Source organism: Micromesistius poutassou (assembly GCF_964030765.1).
Source record: "Micromesistius poutassou genome assembly, chromosome: 16".
In the NCBI taxonomy this organism is placed as follows: Eukaryota; Metazoa; Chordata; class Actinopteri; order Gadiformes; family Gadidae; genus Micromesistius; species Micromesistius poutassou.
This window is the reverse complement of record NC_140286.1, coordinates 13,705,550-13,726,035: the sequence shown is the minus strand read 5'-3', so window position 1 is coordinate 13,726,035 and position 20,486 is coordinate 13,705,550. Positions and strand designations below refer to the sequence as shown.

Genomic DNA, 20,486 nt, shown 5'->3' with positions numbered 1-20,486 from the left:
ACACGACAAACTGTATTTCGCTATGTTACTTGATTTGGAACATCTACAAACACCACTCAGTGAGTTGCACATTTCTGAAAACAAATGTTTAGGGTTGTTTTAAGGACAGGATTGTGAATGCCCATAGCTAGCCATTCTGAAGCAGGCAGGGGCGATTCTAAATAACCCGAGACAGGACCAATAGTCAAAATTTCGGTGTCAACCACTCTATTTCATCCTAGACAACCCAGAAAGTGGGCTTAAAGTGCTAAATACCGGAATTCTCCTTTAACCCTTTAATTCAAAAAATGTTTTGAACTTGTGAAGGGGGTATTCAGCTGAAAAATATCTTAGGAGGTACACTAGTAGAAAAAGTTTGAGGGCGACTGCCCTAGAGTACCCTAGTCAAGCCAACATTCTTACTAACGATATGTAGGCCAAGTATGGGGACTGGGAAATGGATCGGTGGGCAAGGGGAAAATAAAACCAAAACCACCACATAAGGTTTTATTATTTAAGGAGTCACATTTTGTTATTTATATTTGTTCATTATTTATGTTCCAGAGACTATTTTGTCTTGGATATTTGACACTGTTTGATTAATGTTGTGTTAGGAACACGCACACGCACAAAGTGTTTTATCAATTGGTACCTTCGGGGCTGGGGGCGATAAATGTTAGTGTCTTTTATACAAAGTTAACACAAAACCCATCTGACGGTCGTCGCCCCCTGCTGGTGGTTTCATGACCTTGTTAAAACTGAGCAGAAGGGACAGCCTTCAAAGGATAACTTTAAACTAATATTTGCGAATATACAATGGATATGAATCAAATAAAAAGGTTTAAAGTCAACACAGATCATTGTAATAATCTTTAATTCTCTTTTTAAATTCTCTTTTTTCACTAGTAAGCTTGATTACTGCAATGGTCTCCTTACAGGTCTCCAACAAAATATAAACTAACAAAGAATAAAACAAACCATGAATTAAAAAAATAATAAGAAATGTATTTATCTCATGATGAAAGTACATCACAGCCATAATATGATGTGTGTGTTAAGTTGAAGTTCCTCACCACCTCAATAATAATTTGCATAATTAACTTGAAAAATTAGGACAAAGAAGCAGTGAGCCAATACACTCAGTGTTTCAGCTGGAGTGGGGAGTGCAGCCAAGCATATAAAGTACACAGAACAACAAACAAAATCACAATCAGGGTAATAAACTGGTTGTCAGGTCCAGGCTCATGAGAAGGGAGAGGGGGGGGGGAGGGGGGCTCCACACACAGCATCTGAGCTAAACAAACCAGTGAAGCAAAGAAGAACGCTCCACTATTTTAATCAGGAAAATGCATTCACATATAGTGTTTTTATGCAATATTTTAGTAGTACACCAGGCAACAGCTACTCTTCCTGGGGTCCACATTTAACAAGAAAAAACATACAATAAATCAACAATACACGAAAACAGGATAAAGAAGAAAAGAGAACAGATGACAAAAAACAAAAAGAAGAAAGGAAAAAGTATGATGTTTAAAAGCACCATTCCCATATCATCACGTAATCTTCACACAATGACCTATATTGACAAGTCTAAATAAACTATTGTAAATTATTAAAATGGATTTTGAGCTGTTTTTTAAATATACTCTGCCAATACCCAATAAAGAAAGTTTAAAAACAAAACATGTTTAATTTCTATCAATGTCATTGCTCTCTTACTTCTCATAAATGGTATCCATGTAATTAAAACACAGATAAAGCTTTAATATGTTATGCACATGTTATTAAATGGACCCAGTCCCTTTCTGGTAGGTTCTAACCACTGGACTATCCTGCCCCCACATCAATTTGGCTCCGCGGGCAACCTTCCCCATGGTTACCGCCTTCTCCCTCATGTGCTTGAGTTTCTTGATGCGCTCCAGGTAGCCAGGCTTGGCCTTTGACTTCTCCCCCTCTATCAGCAGGTCGATGTAGTCAGGTGTTCAGAGTGGATCAGGCTTCAGAGCGATTTCCTTCAGGGTGTTGAGACACTCGGCTGAGCGCTCAATCAGCTTGACCACCTCGTCCTGTAGGCAGTCGTACTCTAGCTCCATCTGTTTGATGACGTCTTGAACGGACATGGCTTTCTTAGTGGCCTTCTCATACTTTTCTTTCATCTTGTTGAATGTTCTTTTCTCATTCACGATCTCGAAACCCCAGTAGAACCCATGATAGATATGGCTTTTCATATGGCAATTACAATTGTCACAGATACCACTCCGGTCAAAGATGTTATCATAAACATGGTCACTGTATCTTACCCAGCATGCTTTGTGGCAAGTGACATGACAAACCTTACAGTTAGTTGATCCGTAATCGCCTTTTGCCGTTTGAAATTGAACAGGCTTTCGGACGCTGGTTTCGGTTTTTATTTTTAAATTAATATGATTAAATAATCTCTTCTCTTCTCAACAATTAGGCATATGAACCTATGTGATATGGTTTGGCTGTAATTATTGATAAAAAAACATTTTCTTAGTGATAAGGCACAGGTTGAAGAATTGAGACAGGAAACTAGACAAGGTATTGCAAAGATAGACAAGTCAGGGCTGCCAGGTAAGCTTAAGTTGTGGTGTCCGCAGTTTGGTTTGTTGCCTCGGCTAATGTGGCCATTGACAATGTATGAAGTTCTTCTGTCAAAGGTAGAAAGGATGGAAAAAATGATCAACTCTTTTGTCAGAAAGTGGCCCACGCTGCCTAAGCAGTGTAGCCTTGTATGGGAAGGGCATTGTAGAGTTGCCAATATCTAATCTGACAGAAGAATTTAAATGTGCTAAGGTTAGACTGGAAATGACTCTTACTCAGTCCAAGGACCCAGTGGTGAGGAGGGTTGCACCCACAGTTAAAGCAGGGAGGAAATGGAAACCAAAACAAGCGGTCCAGCAAGCTCAATCGGCACTTAGGCATAGGGATATCATGGGCCATGTTCAGCATGGGTGGGGGGGCATAGGGAGGGACGTAGGTAAACTCTCGTGGGCTAAGGCTTCTGCAGGAGAAAGGAGGAAAATGGTAGTGGAGGAAATACATAGACAGGAGGAGATTGTAAGATGTACTAAGGCAGTGTCGCAGGCAAAACAAGGGCAGTGGGTGAATTGGGAGGGAGTGGAGCAGAAGAAGATAAAATGGAGAGATCTATGGAGTATGGAGGCTAGCAGGATCAGATTTATGATAGGTGCTACATATGATGCACCCATCTCCCCAGAACTTAAATCAATGGTTTGGTGAGGATGAGACATGCACACTATGTTCCCATGTGTGCAGCCGCCGCCATCAGGGTACCTGATGTACTACAACACAACAAGACCCTGAGAGGAAGATGTCTGGAGGACGGTAATGTTTTAACACAAACATACCGGTCTCTTTATGGTTGGGAAAAAGAAAAACATTCAACTTATTTTAATAAGCTGTGGCGTTTAAAAATAGCATGTGCAATAGCAAAAATATTGTCCTCGGACATTACATATCCTAGAAGTACCTTGGTGTTTTAACCTCTTTCTCATGATAGTTACCGCCTCAATAACTAAATGTTTAAGTATATCAGCTTATAATTCAGAACCTGTGATGACCACATTGATGACGCTGGTATCGCTGAACTCTTACACCTTTTTTTATTAGTATAAACACAAATTAGAATGATAGTTAAGAGGTCTGTCATAGTTAAGAGGTTCAATTGGAGTTTAATCTGCTTTGGCCTCTGCAATATGAAGCATATATGACATAACACTCACAATAGAATGACATAAGCATAAAGGTTGTTTCATCTCAGGACATACATGTTGTAATTAATGATTATTGTTTACTATTTATGTGCCTGAGAATATTTTGTATTGGATATTTGACGCTGCTGTTTGATTAATCTTGTGTTTGGACCACACACACACACACACACACACACTCAGCAGCTATTTTTTACTCTAATGCAATATAAATATCAGCGTCTGTGTTTATATAGTAAACACAAAACCCATCTCTGACTGTTGTCGCCCCCTGCTGGTGGGTTCATGACCTCGTTAAATCTGAACAGAAGGGGCAGCCTGCAAAGGATAACTTTAAACAAATATTGGGAATATACAATGGGTATGAATCAAATAAAAATGCTTAAAGTCAACACAGATCATTGTATCCATCTTTAATTCTCTTTTTGGTAACAGACATGCGTCATGATGATACTTAGTATACTTTCAGTAAATATTGTTTTTAGAGCCTTTGTTATTGTCCTCAATACAATTATAATAATATTAATAATAATAATAATAATAATAATAATAATTCAAACCTTTTCACTTGAGAACCAAAGGAGAAATGTGTCTCCCTGGGATCCAAATGCATCATGAATTGCCATAACATCTACATTTATAAACTAATGAAGAATAAAAAAAAACATGAATTTAAAAAGAATAAATGTATTTATCTCATCATAAAAGTACATCACAGCCATAATCCAATGTGCTGATGTGTGTTAAGTACACATAAGAATTTGCACAATTAACTTGAAAAAGAAAGTGTTACACTCAGTGTTCCAGCTGGAGTGGGGAGTGTGGCCAAGCATATAAAGTACACAGAACAACAAACAAAATCACTATCAGGGTATTAAATCTTAATTTTAACATTGTGATCTAGAGTGAGCGAATCACAGAAGTCTCACTCAATGTTACCTCAGCCAGAGAGCGAACAGGTTGTCAGGTCCAGGTTTACAAGAAGAGAGAAAGAGAGAGTGCAGCTCAGTTGCCGAACAGCAACTGAGCTGAACAAACATTCCTCTATTTGAATTAGAAATGTATTCACGTATAGCGTATTTATGCATTCTACTCTGCCGATTGGCGACGCAATAACTAAATATTTTTTTCAAACAAAACATTTTTACCAACTTGTTTAATTTCTATCAATTTCATTACTCTGTTAATTCTCATCAACAGCATCCTTGTGATTAAATCAAATCAAAAGCTTTAATATGTAAAGGACATGTTATTAAATGGATCCAGTCCCTTTTGCGCTGGGAGAGGTACTAACCACTGGACTGTCCTGCCCCAACTAGGACTGTCCAGCCCCCTTAGCAACCTTCCCCTTGGTAATGGCTCTTTTCCACAGGTCCCGGAGTGTCTGGTTGCGCTCTTCCCAGCCAGGCTTGGCCTCTGACTTTTCCTGCTCCATTAGCAGGTCGATGTATTCAGGTGTTGAGAGTGGATCAGGCTTCAGAGCGATTTCCTTCAGGGTGTTGAGACACTCGACTGAGCGCTCCATCAGCTTGACCACCTCGTCCTGTAGGCAGTCGTACTCCAGCTCCATCTGTTTGATGATGTCTTGAACGGACATGGCTGCCTTAGTGGCCTTCTCATACTTTTCTTTCATCTTGTTGAATGTTCTTTTCTCATCCACGATCTCGAAACCCCAGTAGAACCTCTCATAGATATGGTTTGAAATAGGGCACTTACATTCGTGACAGTGTTGACTCTTGTCAAAGATGTTATCATAAACATGGTCACTGTATCTTACCCAGCATGCTTTGTGGCAAGTGACATGACAAACCTTACAGTTAGTTGATCCGTAATCGCTTTTTGGCGTTTCAAATTTAACAGGCTTTCGGACGCAGGTTTCGTACTCATAATCCCCATTGGTTTCAATCTCTGACTTGTATGTTTCTAACATTTTTGTTTCTTTTTTAATCTCCTCAGAACTATTTAAGGCCAAATGTATCTTATCCTTGGTATTTTCAATGGAGATCTCCAGCTGAGCTCTCTGTTTGAGCACCTCCTTGGTTAAGGTCAAGCTCTTGGTCTCAATTGTGTTCAGATCAGTAAAGAATCTTTCCATGTGGTTGCTTCCCGTGTCCCAATATTTTTTATAGTCCTCGTTTTCATCATCGTCTTCATCTTCGTTGTTTGCACCAAGTATCATTTTGTCAGTGTTATTGAATTTGAAGTGAATTGGTAAACCATATTTCGATTTAGGACATGGGACCCCGGAATCTTTGATCGCCTTGAGAACCAGAGGTTCTCTATCATCTGAGAATGTCACCAAAATCCGGATGTTCTCCGCCACATCTTTGCCAAATATGGAGAGCACTGAGTCAAAGATGTATTTCTGTGTTGGTGTAAGCCGAGCTAGAGACGCTTGGGCCACGAAGCAGATGGCATCAATCTCGCTGACTCCAAGTTTATCCGAGAATACATTTTCTAGCTGACTTATAATCATCCTGTCTCTCTCTATCGTGTCTCCGAAACCCGGCGTGTCCACAATAGTCAGGGAGTAGTCGATCTGGAAGCCCTCTCGGTGGTAGAGCTTGTACACGGTGACTTCAGAGGTCTGGCTGTGAGCCTGAGACCTGCCCGTGCTTTCGTCTACCAACTTGAATCTAAAGGTATCGTCCCATGTGACCCCCAGGATGTAGTTGATCATCCTGTTGACCAGGGTGGACTTCCCCGCCCCAGTGGCTCCTAGAACCATGATGGTGCGGTTCTTTTTACCAGAGTCTTTTCCAAATATGAAGCACTGGCACCCATTTATATTCATGGGTTGGGCTTTCAGAGGAAGAGTGTAAACGTCCAGAGTAACTGAAGGTCCTATATTCTTCCTGCCTTCATTCTTAACAGCTTCTGCCAACCGCTTAGATGTCTTTTTTGTGAACACAACTACAGATTTCTCTTTGCCAAGGCCAGCAACTCCACAGTCACATCTGACCCGGACAGTGTATTGCGTTAAAGGCTGCAGCCCTGAAATGACTTGTTGTGACTCGTTGGCTGTGAATGTTAGTTTGCTCCATATACACTCTACAGGTTTCACTTCTGGAGATGTTTTAGCATATTCTAAGATGTAATTCTCAATCTCCACTCCACGTCCAAGCTCAGATGGTTTCTCCCAGCTGACTGATAACTCTGTAGAATAACATTCAACTTGTAGTTTTGGAGGACTGGATGGTAAGGTTTTAATTAAAGCATCACAGGCCGGACCGAGGCCGACTGCGCACGTGGCTCTACACCTGAACTGATACTCTTCATTGATCTGCAAGCCGGACACTGTGACATCTCCAGCCTTGCACTCCTTTTGTTGATGCCAAACATCGTCTCCATGGACACAGAACTCAACAGTGTAGTGGGTGACAGTTGTCAACCCAGATCGAGGTGGGGAAATATTCAGTGTTACACTGTTATGGGTTATGTCACCTGTGATCATCTCTGGCTTTGAAGGTGGTTCAAAGTTGTAGTTGACTAAGGAGCCATCCTTGTAGAGGTGGAGGGTTGCACCTTTCTTCTCATCATCTCTTATTGCAGTTGCTAAAAACCTGATGCTGTTGTTCTCTTTGTTGGCCTCTGCAAAATCTTTGAAGAGCTTTATTTTCTTGTACGGTACATCTGAGGAGAACCATTGTTCCTTTTCCAAATCATAAACACATGGCACGTCGTCTGGTTGGGTTTTATCCAAGTAGTTTGTAACAGAGTTAGAAATAGGGTCTAGTGTTGTATGTGAGTTTCGCCATAATAAAGCCTTTTTGTTTTGAGTTTGTGATTTGGAGCCACCGGTGGACAGTTTGTGTATTGCGGATCTGCTGCGTTTTGTCCCTGCGCCTCTGCCGTACCCGATCAGAGAAGTTGCATGCTCTGCATCGGGTAGGTACACTGTAATAAGCACTCACTGCGGTATATTAGTTTTCAAACCGTAAAATTGTGTTTAAGTTGAAAACTTTGACATATCACATGTGTGATATTATCCCATACGCATTGTGATGATCTGGTTACATTTTAAAGTAATGATAGAAAGTTTGTTAATGCAAAGTCCGCTAGCAGGTGTCCATGCGGTTAATGTAGCCTGGGTAATACAATGTAGATATTTTACTTTGCTTGTGCAGATGCTGCATATCCAGTCCACCTTTGCCTGAAGGCATGTTTTTCTTTTCTTTTTCAAAGGTATGTTGTTCCAAATATAAAATGTAAATAAGTTATGAGGATTATTAAGATAATAATATCTCTCCTATTTCTGTGCTTTTTGTATTATTGCATTAATGTCAAATGGATCAGAGAAGTTGCATGCTCTGCATCGGATGCTGCATATCCAGTCCACCTTTGCCTGAAGGCATGTTTTTCTTTTCTTTTTCAAAGGAATAAACCCAATATATTCCTAAGACGTTTCTCAATCTCTGACTGCCTTACAACCGTTACACTGGTGCCGTGACTCCGTCGATCTCAAAGATCAGCCTGACGCCGATCGCCGTGGATGCTGTGTAGAAGCCCAGCTCAAGTGTGCAAGATCAAGTGTGGTCAGAGTTGTTTTGGTAGATGGTTGGGCAGTGTAGGGCTGTGTCTAGAGAATATATATATATATATATATTTTATAATTTTTTTTTTCTTTTCCCTGTTTTTGGCACTATCCATTTGTTCTAAGATACAGTAATTCGCATTTATTTATCTTATTATTATTATTATTATTATTATTTTTCTCTTTTTTTTTTTAAATACACAACGCATGTACTTGCCATTATGGCTGAGAGACAAGGTGTAAGGAATGTGGCAGAGAATTTTGCTAGTCCAGTTCTGCCTAAAGGAAGGGGTATGTTGGGTGCCTGGCAATGTAGCGATAGTGGTGCTGTGGGACGTGGGTTGGTCAATGGGGAGGTGGGTTATTCCCAGCCATTAGCTGACAGCGGTAGGGGTACAGGGTTAGGTCAGAACCCAGGTTGTACTCCTGTTGGCCAGTTCATGGGGGAGGGTCCTCTCACATCCACACCCGGTAGCGATGATGCCACCGCTATTAGCCAACTCACAGGTATGATGGGGGAGTTGGGTGCTCAGATTGGCGAGTCCATTGTAGCCAGGTTGATGTCTGCTGGTGTAGTTAATGTTAACAGCAACCACCCGAGCTGCACGTCTTTCAACACATCACCTGCACACAGAGGCACTGACTCCAGCACTGTTAGTCGCACAGACTCACATGTTACAGTACATGTAAAGTCAGACAAAGAGCCTAAGTTATTCAGAGGTGATGGTTCTGACAAGTACCCAGTTAAGGACTGGATTGACATGACTAAGACTAACCTCAGGAAGCAGAAGTGTCCTGTGGATGAGCAGGCTGAAGAGATAATGGAGAGGCTTATGGGCAAAGCGAGGGATGTCGTGAAGGTCGCCCTGCGTAGTGACCAGACTCTTGATGTGTCTCGGAACCCCTGTCTCATTTTTGATATTCTCCTTCAATATTTCAGTGATACATCGTCATGCCTCCCTCTAGCTGATTTTTACTCCACCCTTCCCCGGCCTAGTGAGAGCCCAGTTGATTACTGGTTGAGGGTGAACAGAGCGGCTGATCTGGCTGATGAAGGCCTCCGCAGGCAAGGTAGGCGGATGGAGAACTCAAATGAAGAGATTGCGCACATGTTTGTCAAGCATTGCCCCGACCCTGAGCTCTCCTCTATCTTTAAGTGTAAGCCTGTTCATGAGTGGAGTGCACGTGATATACAGTTGAGGATTGATGACTATCAGAGAGAGCTGAGGGCCTCTAGCAGAGCTTATAGAGATGTAAAGAGCCACACCACCACCGTTGCTAGCATGCCATCCAGCCTAGCAGCGTACAGCCAGCCTATGCTCGAGCAGTGTCATGGTCAGTGCCCCACCGTTACCTCTACCCCAGTGACTGCTCCAGTGAGCCACACACAGTGTTCCCCCTCCGTCACTGCCATGAGTCAAAGCCATGTCCTGCCTCAGACTCCAGGCCCCCCCTCTAGCTCCTCTATCCCAGCTGTTTCGCAGAACACTCAGGAGGCGGAGGAAAGGATTCTCTCTCGCATGATGTCGATGTTGGAGCAGATGATGGGTAGAGTGCAGCAGCGTAGTAGCGCTCCCCGTGGAGGAAGATTTCAGAGTGGTAATCGTGAGAAGGCCTGTCGTGTCTGCAATGACAGTAAACACTCCACCGTCACCCACTGCATGTCAGAGAAGCTGTGTTTTGCCTGTCTAGCCCCAGGTCACACAAAGATGGCATGCCCCACCAAGTTTTCCTCTCAGTCTGAGGGAAACTAGTTGACCCATATTCAAGGGGAGACAGTATGGGTCTTGATTCGTCCTCCCAATGTGAAGATATTTCTGACGCGGAGACCATTTATAACACACACACGACTTCATGCAATAACGTTCGAGTTGTATATCAGAACATACACAAAGTTGTTGGCAGTGACAGTCTTTTCTACACACCTGTGAAATTTGGTAATGCAGTGACCTTGAATGCAATGATGGACAGTGGCTCTATGGCATGTACCATCAACGAGGATGCCAAGACGAAGCTTAGTGAAGCTGGAGTAATTACAGTACATGATCAGTTCAGCACAGATGTCGTCCTCATTGGCTGTGGTGGACGTCGTGTATCGCCTGAGTCAGCCGTCCATTTAAATATGGAGGTGTATGGCTGCAAGATAACTGTTCCCACCCTCGTTGTCCAAGGCCAGCATGATGAGATGATACTTGGCACCAACGTCATCAAGCATATCCTTCGTCAGTACAAGCAGTGTGATGCTTACTGGAAAGCTGTGTCTACCCCTTGTCCTGCTGGAGATTCAGAGTCTGAGCAGTTCCTATCTATGCTTGCTGGTCTGGACCGATGGCGAGGGGAGGAGGTTCCTGACAAGATAGGCACTGTCAGGAGCAACTCGGCAGTTTGCCTTGAACCTGGTCGTGAGTACCTAATGTGGGGGAAGTTGCCCAAGTCTGCTGCTGTGTCTCCCGGTAGCACCGTGCTAACAGAGCTTACCTCGTGCCGTTCAGCTCCGAGAGGGATTCTGGTGGCAAGAATGGTGACATCGTTGTGGGGTGACAGATGGGTTCCATTAAAACTTATTAACACCTCAGACAAGCCTGTCTTGGTTAGGCGCAATGCTAAATTAGCTGACGTGTTCCCCTGTATTGCTCTCGAAGACATGGATGTCACAGACACAGCAGAGCTATCAATGGCCAGTTGTTCCCTAGTAGCCAGTCCTTTTGAAAATGAGTGTTCTGCCAACGAGAAACTCAACTCAGTTGGATTGAGTGAGATTGACATGAACTCATGTGATGTGTCTACACAGTGTAAAGACAAGCTCACTGAGCTGATTGTGCACTACAATGACATATTTTCGCGTCATCATCTGGATTGTGGAGAGGCGAAGGAATTCGTCCACCGTATACACCTCTCAGACCACAGGCCGTTCCGGCTCCCGTTCAGACGAGTGCCTCCCAGTCAATATCAGAAGTTGCGTCAAGTACTGACAGAAATGGAGGAGAAAGAGATTATCAGGAAATCCACCAGCGAATATGCATCTCCATTGGTTCTTGTATGGAAAAAGAATGGTGATCTCCGTGTGTGTACGGATTTCCGCTGGTTGAACAAGCGAACTTTTAAGGACGCCCATCCTCTCCCTCACCAGGCAGACTGCCTAGCGGCGCTTGGAGGGAATTCCCTCTTCAGTACTATGGATTTGACCTCTGGATTCTATAACATGCCATTGCATGAACATGACAGAAAGTACTCTGCCTTCACCACTCCAATGGGCTTGTACGAGTACAATCGTCTGCCACAAGGCCTTTGCAACAGCCCTGGAAGTTTTATGCGCATGATGACTAGCATTTTTGGAGACCAAAATTATCTGAGCCTGCTTTGCTACTTAGATGATTTGCTCATTTTTGCTCCTGACGAGGAGACGGCTTTGCAGCGCTTGGAGATGGTGTTTAGCAGGCTGCGCAGCCACAACCTGAAACTTGCCCCCAAAAAGTGCTTTTTCCTTCGCAAGTCTGTGAGGTTCCTTGGGCACATGGTTGATGAGTCTGGTGTGTCAACTGACCCTAGCAAGATCGATGGCATCGCAAAGGTGACAAGTGCTGACCTAATGGAGGCAGATGGCATGACACCCTCAGCAAGACGGGTCAGGTCTTTCCTCGGGATGATCAATTATTACCAACACTTTGTGCCAAATTATTCTGCCGTTGCCAAGCCCCTCTTCTCTCTGTTGACAGGACAGAAACGGAAGTGCAAAGGCAACCGGAAGCTCAAACAGAGATCACAGAACAGGAAGTTGAGTGCATCTGACTGGACTCATGACATGGAACAGGCTTTCCGGAAGCTGAAATCGTTGCTGGCAGAAGCGGTGGTCTTGGCTCACCCTGATTTCACCCGTCCTTTCATGTTGTCTGTGGATGCCTCTCTCGATGGCATTGGTGCTGTTCTGTCTCAGATTAAAGAGGGGGAAACCAAGGCAAGACCCATTGCGTTTGCCAGCAAGTCACTCTCTCAGTCTCAAAGGAATTACCCGGCGCATCGTTTAGAATTTTTAGCCTTGAAGTGGGCTGTCAGCGACAAATTCAGTCATTGGCTGAAAGGCCATGTATTTACAGTGTGGACAGACAACAATCCGTTGACTCACATCATGACAAAACCAAAGCTCGATTGCTGTGAGCAACGTTGGGTGGCCAAGTTAGCCAGCTACAACTTCGACATTAAGTATGTTCCAGGTCCACAGAATGTTGTTGCTGATGCATTGAGTCGGGTGCCCTTTGTCAAGCAAAGAGTCGGTCTTAGACTTCTTGAAGAGCCCCTTAACAGTCTCCTCTCTGAGGTACAAGGTTTGACCACCGACTGTGTCCGAGACACCTTCCGCTGTTCCAGTGCCCGTGATGGGAATCCAGTACAGGGAGATGATCAAGTTGAGAGTGTGTCTGCTGCTGTCTACACTCAGTCCCTTGGAATGGACGAAATATCGGCTGTGCTGCAGTCACACAGTGAATGGGAGACTGGGGCAAGAACCCGTGCTGTGGCTGTTCTGCAACATGTACCACAGATTGTCCCAGGTGGACAGGAAGCGCTCCCTGCATATACAGAGAAAGAGTTGCGTGATGAACAGCTCAAAGACAAAGCCCTCTCTCGAGTCTTGTATTATGTGGAGAGACGTCGTAGACCCTCCAGGAGGGAGCGAGCAAAAGAATCAGTGACAGCTTTAAGATACTTGAAACATTGGGAAAAGTTTGTTTTGAGTAATGGGATACTCTACAGAGTTTCAAAAGACTTGATCACTAAGTCTAAACGTCACCAGTACGTGGTTCCTGAGTCACTTAAAGCTGCTGTCCTGAGGGGAGTCCATGACGATGCTGGTCACCAGGGTCAATTCAGAAGTCTCGGGCTGGCCAGACAGAGATTTTTTTGGCTTAGTCTGGACAGGGATGTGAGGGACTATGTCCGCAGCTGTAAGCGTTGCATCGTCAGCAAGACGGTTGAGCCTGTTGACAGGGCACCCCTAGAGAGCATCATGTCCACCAGGCCACTCCAGCTCGTCTGCATCGACTTTTGGACGGCTGAGGATGCGAGCAACAGGTCGGTTGACGTACTGGTGGTGACCGATCATTTTACAAGAATGGCTCAGGCATTCCCCTGCAAAGATCAGTCAGCCAAGCAGGTGGCGAGAGTCCTCTGGGACAAGTTTTTCTGTATATTTGGTTTCCCGGAACGTATCCACAGCGACCAAGGTGCCAGCTTTGAGAGTCAGCTTATCAGCGAGCTGCTCAGAGTCTCTGGTATAAGGAAATCACACACCACCCCTTATCATCCTATGGGCAATGGGAGCGTGGAACGTTTTAACAGAACTCTTGGCAACATGATCCGTGCACTGGCTCCTGACACGAAAGCCAACTGGCCTCGCCATCTTCAGACTCTGACGTTCATGTACAACAGTACGGTTCACGAGACCACAGGATATGCTCCTTTCTTTTTGATGTTTGGACGGATTCCTCGTCTACCAGTTGATGTGCTTTTTCGAAATGTCCTGAATGATCCAGCTGTAGTCAGCTATGACAAGTATGTAGTGTCACTTGTGAAAGATCTACAAGGTGCAATGCTGATAGCTCAGGAACATGCAACGAAGGAGCAACACCGTCACGCTGAGCTCTACAACAGGAGAGCGAAGGGGCCTGCCATTGACATTGGTGACCGTGTGTTGGTGGCCAACAAGAAGGAGAGAGGGAAAAGAAAGGTAGCAGATCGCTGGGAATCTACTGTGTACACTGTGGTGGACAGGAACGCAGAGACACACACTTACAAGATACGGGACACAGCTACTGGAAAGGAAAGAGTGGTCCACCGTAACATGTTGATGTTGGTGAACTTCCTGCCCATGGATGACACAAGTATCCTCACTGACCCGGGCTCATCTTCGCCTTCTGCTCAATTGTCAAAGTCAGGCAATGATTCTGCCTCAATTGATGATCCAGACTTTTTGCCAGATGTCATGGATGTAGATCATGATTCCTCTGAATCATGCTCAGAATCTCAGCAAGTGCAGAGGGAGACTGGTCATGAACCTGTGGATTCAGAGGGACGAACCGTAGAGTGGGTTGTTCAATCATCATTTCCTGACTCTTCTGAAGTTGAGTCAGCTGGAAAGGAAGGAACAGTATCTGCTCCTCTTGTCTCTCAGAGCGACCCAGAGGTGTCTGAAGGCCTCAAAGAGTCCTTCACCTCTGACTCAAGACTTGTGACTGACACTGACGTTAGTACGGCTGTTGCTAGAGACACGGATTCACAGTCAGATAGTTGTAACACCGACGTGCTCACACATACAGAGACTGATGGATTGACTGTTGTGACACAGACAGACGATGTCACTGACTCACATAGTATTGACACCGTAGCTCCTGTTGCACAATCTCAGAATCCTAGTTTATCCACACAGGTGAGATCTAGGTTTGGTCGCATTATCAGGCCAGTTGACAGACTGATTCATACTATGTTGAGGCAAGACATTACATACACACGTCCGTCTATGCAGTCTGTTTACAGGTCGGTGTTTCCAGTCTTTCATGGTTAGACAGTAGGTGTCAAGGTTTATTGACACACATTTAAGTGATATGGTTGAACCAGGCCTTGGTTAGTTTAAGGAGGACTCCTTTATTTCTGTTTGTTGACTTTTGGTATGCGGTTACTGGGTCTCGTGGGGTGTATAAGGCACCCTACTGCCAGTGGTTGGTTGGAGAGTTTGTGCGGCTCTCCTTTCACTTCATCCTTATTGGATACTTTTGTGGTTGGCTGTCCTGTAATTGGTGACCCTTTGTCTAGTGTTGACAGGTGGTGTACTTGGTCGCTTTCAGGAATACTGTGCAGTCCTTGCTTATATTTGGCGAAATTCGGGGGAGGTGGGTGTAACAGAGTTAGAAATAGGGTCTAGTGTTGTATGTGAGTTTCGCCATAATAAAGCCTTTTTGTTTTGAGTTTGTGATTTGGAGCCACCGGTGGACAGTTTGTGTATTGCGGATCTGCTGCGTTTTGTCCCTGCGCCTCTGCCGTACCCGATCAGAGAAGTTGCATGCTCTGCATCGGGTAGGTACACTGTAATAAGCACTCACTGCGGTATATTAGTTTTCAAACCGTAAAATTGTGTTTAAGTTGAAAACTTTGACATATCACATGTGTGATATTATCCCATACGCATTGTGATGATCTGGTTACATTTTAAAGTAATGATAGAAAGTTTGTTAATGCAAAGTCCGCTAGCAGGTGTCCATGCGGTTAATGTAGCCTGGGTAATACAATGTAGATATTTTACTTTGCTTGTGCAGATGCTGCATATCCAGTCCACCTTTGCCTGAAGGCATGTTTTTCTTTTCTTTTTCAAAGGTATGTTGTTCCAAATATAAAATGTAAATAAGTTATGAGGATTATTAAGATAATAATATCTCTCCTATTTCTGTGCTTTTTGTATTATTGCATTAATGTCAAATGGATCAGAGAAGTTGCATGCTCTGCATCGGATGCTGCATATCCAGTCCACCTTTGCCTGAAGGCATGTTTTTCTTTTCTTTTTCAAAGGAATAAACCCAATATATTCCTAAGACGTTTCTCAATCTCTGACTGCCTTACAACCGTTACAGTTGGACATAGCTGAAAGGTAAGGCTCTGGGGTTTCCAGGGAGGTAAAGACAAAGCACACTGTATGTCTGAAATCTACAGTCTCTAGCTCATATTGCAGAGTTTTGTCACTGGTGTCAATCGTCATGTTGGGCATTTTGTCAATCAGAGAGCTGATGATTTTGATTTCTGTCTCTTTGCATTCCATCCACTCATTCAGTTCACCACTTTTGAAAGGAGAGAAATGTCATTTTTTCAGGATGTTTGCGAGAACACTTTCCTCCTCTCCTCCTCCTCTGATCAATGGGAGTTTCCTTGCCATAGTATTCTGGAATTCCAGTTTGTACTGAGAAACCAGCTCTTTGAAAGCCTTTAACTTTTTGTTAATCTGTGGGAATTTCCGGGTTGTTGAGCAGCTTTCTGCATCGTTGCATCTCCTTTCCACCTCGCTGAGGTCCTCCAGGATATTCTGAGCATCCCTGATTAATTGTTCACTTATCTGCCGAACCAGTTTAGCAGCAGCAGAATCTAGAGTCTTCAGTGGCATTAACCAGACCTTCTGAGGCACTGCTTTCTCTCCGTTGGTTCCCATTAGCTTAGGTAGGCTTTGATAAACGTCTATTGCCTCCTGAAAAGACACAGGGGTTTTCTCAAGGTTAAAGTCCCCATGGAACTTGCAGGAGAACTTGTCAATATTCACAATGTTCTTGTCTGCCATGTTCAGAGAACCTTGACCTTCTATCTTCAAGGTGGGTATCTTCTTGATCAGCACCTTTAGATTGCCCTCGATGTCTTGCCGATCTTCCGTTTGTGACACCTCACGGTCAAACACAAAGAAGGCTTGTGCCCCATAAAGGATTCCTGTCACTACGTGTGTTGCTTCTCCTAATTTAAACACATCTGGATACTTCACATTACCTTTGCCAATGTGATTCATTGACAGCTCTTTGAACGTGGTTGTGGTTTTGTATTTTAGTGTCACTCTAGCCTGATTTCTGGAAATCTTAGAATCTGAGAGAAATTTAGCAGAGCCGTCTATCTCAACCAGTCCACACAGAAAACTGCCTTTGAGTGCAGCTTCAACATTCAATGCATTAGATTTGTCTTCGATGGAGTCAGATGCAATTATCTCAAAGTCACTGTTGGGTTGGGGTCTTTCATCTGCTTCTTTCTCCAAGGCTTCCCGGTCCCAAAGTGTCAAAGCTTCAGAAGAAGACAAAGAGAAAACAAATCAGAATCCAAGCTCAGAGGAATACAAAAAAATATATACATTTTGTTTATATATCAGCGTATGGTTTCCTACTGAAAGTAAATGCTTTCCTATGAAGGCTGTAAGGTCAGATTTGAAAAGAGCTGTTGAATCTCAATGTGTTATATACTAGGATAAATAAAGTTTATATACAAATAAATGAAGGTGTGAAATTGTCCTGATGTGGGATGATATAGGCTGCTCTATATAATGAACACATCACTGCTTTAACTCACACTAATACTTTACACGAGTCTGAATGACCAAATCACATGTATTGAATATAGAAGAGAGTTGGTCTTTCTGAACGATAGAACGATGTTATTATAACTAGTTCTATGATTGTAGGCGTAGCCGTCTAGGCTTCGCCTTATGGGCTTGTCCCGTGCGTGTGCTCGCACACACTGAAAATTTCAGCTATGCACCAATCAATGTGGGCACCACGGCACCGTGTATATAATGCGGCGCAGAGCAGCGTTCGTCCTCCACGCTATTCTTTCAGCAATTGGAGGGAACAGCAGGTGGGAAACTAGACGGCTACAATCATAGAATTAGAGTTATAATAACATAACTATTGTTCTATTTCATGTAGGCTACGCCATCTAGGCTTCGCCTTATGGGCTAAGGTGAAGCTGCGAGCGGAGCCCAATCAATGTACTCCTGCTGGACCCCAGTCACAAGACCTAAGTCACAGGGCACATCAGACTCAAGAACCCGAAATTCTCCCAAGAGCATGCAAAGCGAGGATCAAGAGAATAAAGTGAGTCTGTAATTTCTGACTCAACCCGTAATTCATAATCTATGAAAACCAGGTGATGCAGAGCAACAAGGCTTCTCCTACGTCCACTGCCACTGGGGGCGGAGCTAGGAAAAAACCCAAGCCGCCAACTGCGGCGAGCAACAAGGCCCCTCCCACATCCACTCCCAACGAGAGGCGGTAAGAGGAACCGCTGGCAGGCATAACAATGAACAGAGCATCTAATCGGCTGCACAAAGCAACGAAGAAGCTCTGGTTGCCAGTGAACACACAGAATGTGTACAACTGGAGAAAATATGCGACATTGGATTAAAGTCCACACAAGCAATCATAACTTTCTCAATAAACGCAAAGCATATAAGAGACAAGGATAACATTCATTAGAAATTGTCAGATGACAGGATATTAAAGACAGAATATCCGGTCACTCTTAATACCAGCGTAACGCGTCGGCGAAGCCGAGACGGTGTAGCCTACATGAAATAAACAGCGACAAAGAGCAGCTAATTCGGCGTAACAACGCAGCGAAGAAGCTCTTACTTTGCGGAGAACACACCAAGTGTGCAACATGACCGTATGCGACGGTAGACTAAAAGTCTACACAAGCTCACAAAACCTTCTCAATAAACACAAAGCGTATAAGAGAAGGGGTAGTGGATCAATTATAAATTGTTAGAGGACAGGATATTAAGACGCTGGTTACGAACCGCGACCAAAGCCAGAATAACCGGTCACTCCCAGTGTAATGCTAGGTCACCACCGGGTGACAGCAGAGAGGCTTAATCGAGGAGCAATGTTGCGAATCAGCTACAGCAACAGCTCCGAGAAACAAGCCTAGCCAAGCCTGGCATCAACATGAGGCAGTGCCAGACAGCCTACATGAAAATAAACAGGGACAAAGAGCAGCTGTTGTGGATAAAACCGACATAATAATACTCTAACAAAATACGAGAGGTCGAGAAGGACTAGGGTTGAATGATCAAGGCTTTATTGTCACTACGCAGAGTAACAACAGTACCTGAGTTTGTTTGGCAAAGAACTCCCGAACGGTCGTCAAGACCCAGATTATATTCCCATTGTGTTGTTCTCCCAGCATGCCCTTGGCCAATCACAACGCTCTAAACCACGGGCCTTCCCGTTCTCCGTTAGCATATCTTCCTGCCCCTGCTGTCCACAATACATTCAGTAATATAGTATTAGAGCCTTGCTGTCATCATGGCCGAGTCTAGGGAAACTCCCATAGACTAGCCGACGGCTGGGGAGCGGTGAGCTCTTCCCAGTTGATGGCTAAACCCAAGGAAGATTGAGCAATCGTTTATTGCCGTCATGGTGTCACGTCTCGCAGCGTCCTCTGAGTGGCTCAGGACAAGCAAGTCGTCGAGATACAAAATAATATTTTTATCCCTTGACACCTGAGTGGCACCAGCACAACCCCCACACACTATGAGGAGGTGCGCGGAGCCAGAGAGTAAGTGGAGTGTCTGTCTGTCATATGTCACGCTCATGAAGGTGACACAAGGAAATCTCCTGTGAGCCTTGTGAATAAGAACGGGGAAGAAAAACATCCTTGAGATCCTGAGATGTGAACCAAGGGCCCCCTCTCACACAGCTCTCACTCTTTCGGAGCAACGCTCTGGTGATGAGCATTTTTCTGTGTAAAAAACGATTTGAAGATCCAGAATGGGCTCGTCTCTCAAGAGACAGCCCAACCTAGGTCAATAGGCCGAGGTTGTGCAAAACACAACGGCTCTATAAATAACCCTAACCCCAAGTGTATTATCTTCACAAGATAATTTCCACGACAGTAGCAGATATTATGGAAACGGGTGGAGGTTATTCTCTGCAATTAATATGATTAAATAATCTCTTCTCTTCTCAATAATTAGGCCTATGAACCTATGTGATATGGTTTGGCTGTCATTACTAAATGGGATTGTCAGGTCTATTGGAGCTAATATGAGCTAATATTTATAATAATAACATCCATAATAACATTTGGCCAGACTCATCGATTTCACCCAAATCACACGCAAATTAAATAACAACAACAAGAGATCTTGTGTCTTGTCCGTTAGACTCTAGACTCTGTTATATTGTATTTACCGGGGATCAGTGAGTCGTTGCGGCAGTCGTAGAGCATCCCCAGACTGAACGGCCGGCCCAGTGCTGCCAGCACTACGGTCTGACCACTGTCCACGGCCATCTGAAAACACACACACACACACACACACTTATAACGCAAAGTTTATTTAAAGATACATTTGTTTAGTAAGCATTAGATATAGAATTGCTACTGAGAAAGAAAATCAGTAACTCTAAAGAAAACGGTTCAATAAACGCAGAGATAAATTATGAATAATTAACTGTACATTTTCAGTTTTAAATTGTATGCAGGCCGACGATGCTGTTAGGCCTACTATAGATTCATAATATTCATTGGCTCGTAATAATAACTTGAAAATGCATTTCCTGCAGAAAATGCGGTGAGTGCTGTAGTGCAAAATGAGGTTGAAATATGTTTTAGTAAAGCCACGTAGTTTAAGACATAAAGAAATTTTGGCTTAACTCAAGTGATGGGATTTGAACAGAGTCTAAATGGAGTAAACAATGTAAACATGC

General features: G+C 43.8%; 1 pseudogene across 1 annotated transcript; it reads right to left on the bottom strand.

Annotated features, from left to right (window-relative positions):
* Window positions 1–1,380: 1,380 nt before the first annotated feature.
* LOC311360671 lies at window positions 1,381–20,070 on the bottom strand (annotated as a pseudogene). Its single transcript has 6 exons — window positions 19,971–20,070; window positions 15,883–17,064; window positions 5,077–7,466; window positions 3,298–3,305; window positions 1,860–2,199; window positions 1,381–1,389 (listed from the first exon to the last, which is right to left on the bottom strand). The product of its transcript is annotated as an uncharacterized misc_RNA (transcript).
* Between the last annotated feature and the right edge of the window lie 416 nt (window positions 20,071–20,486).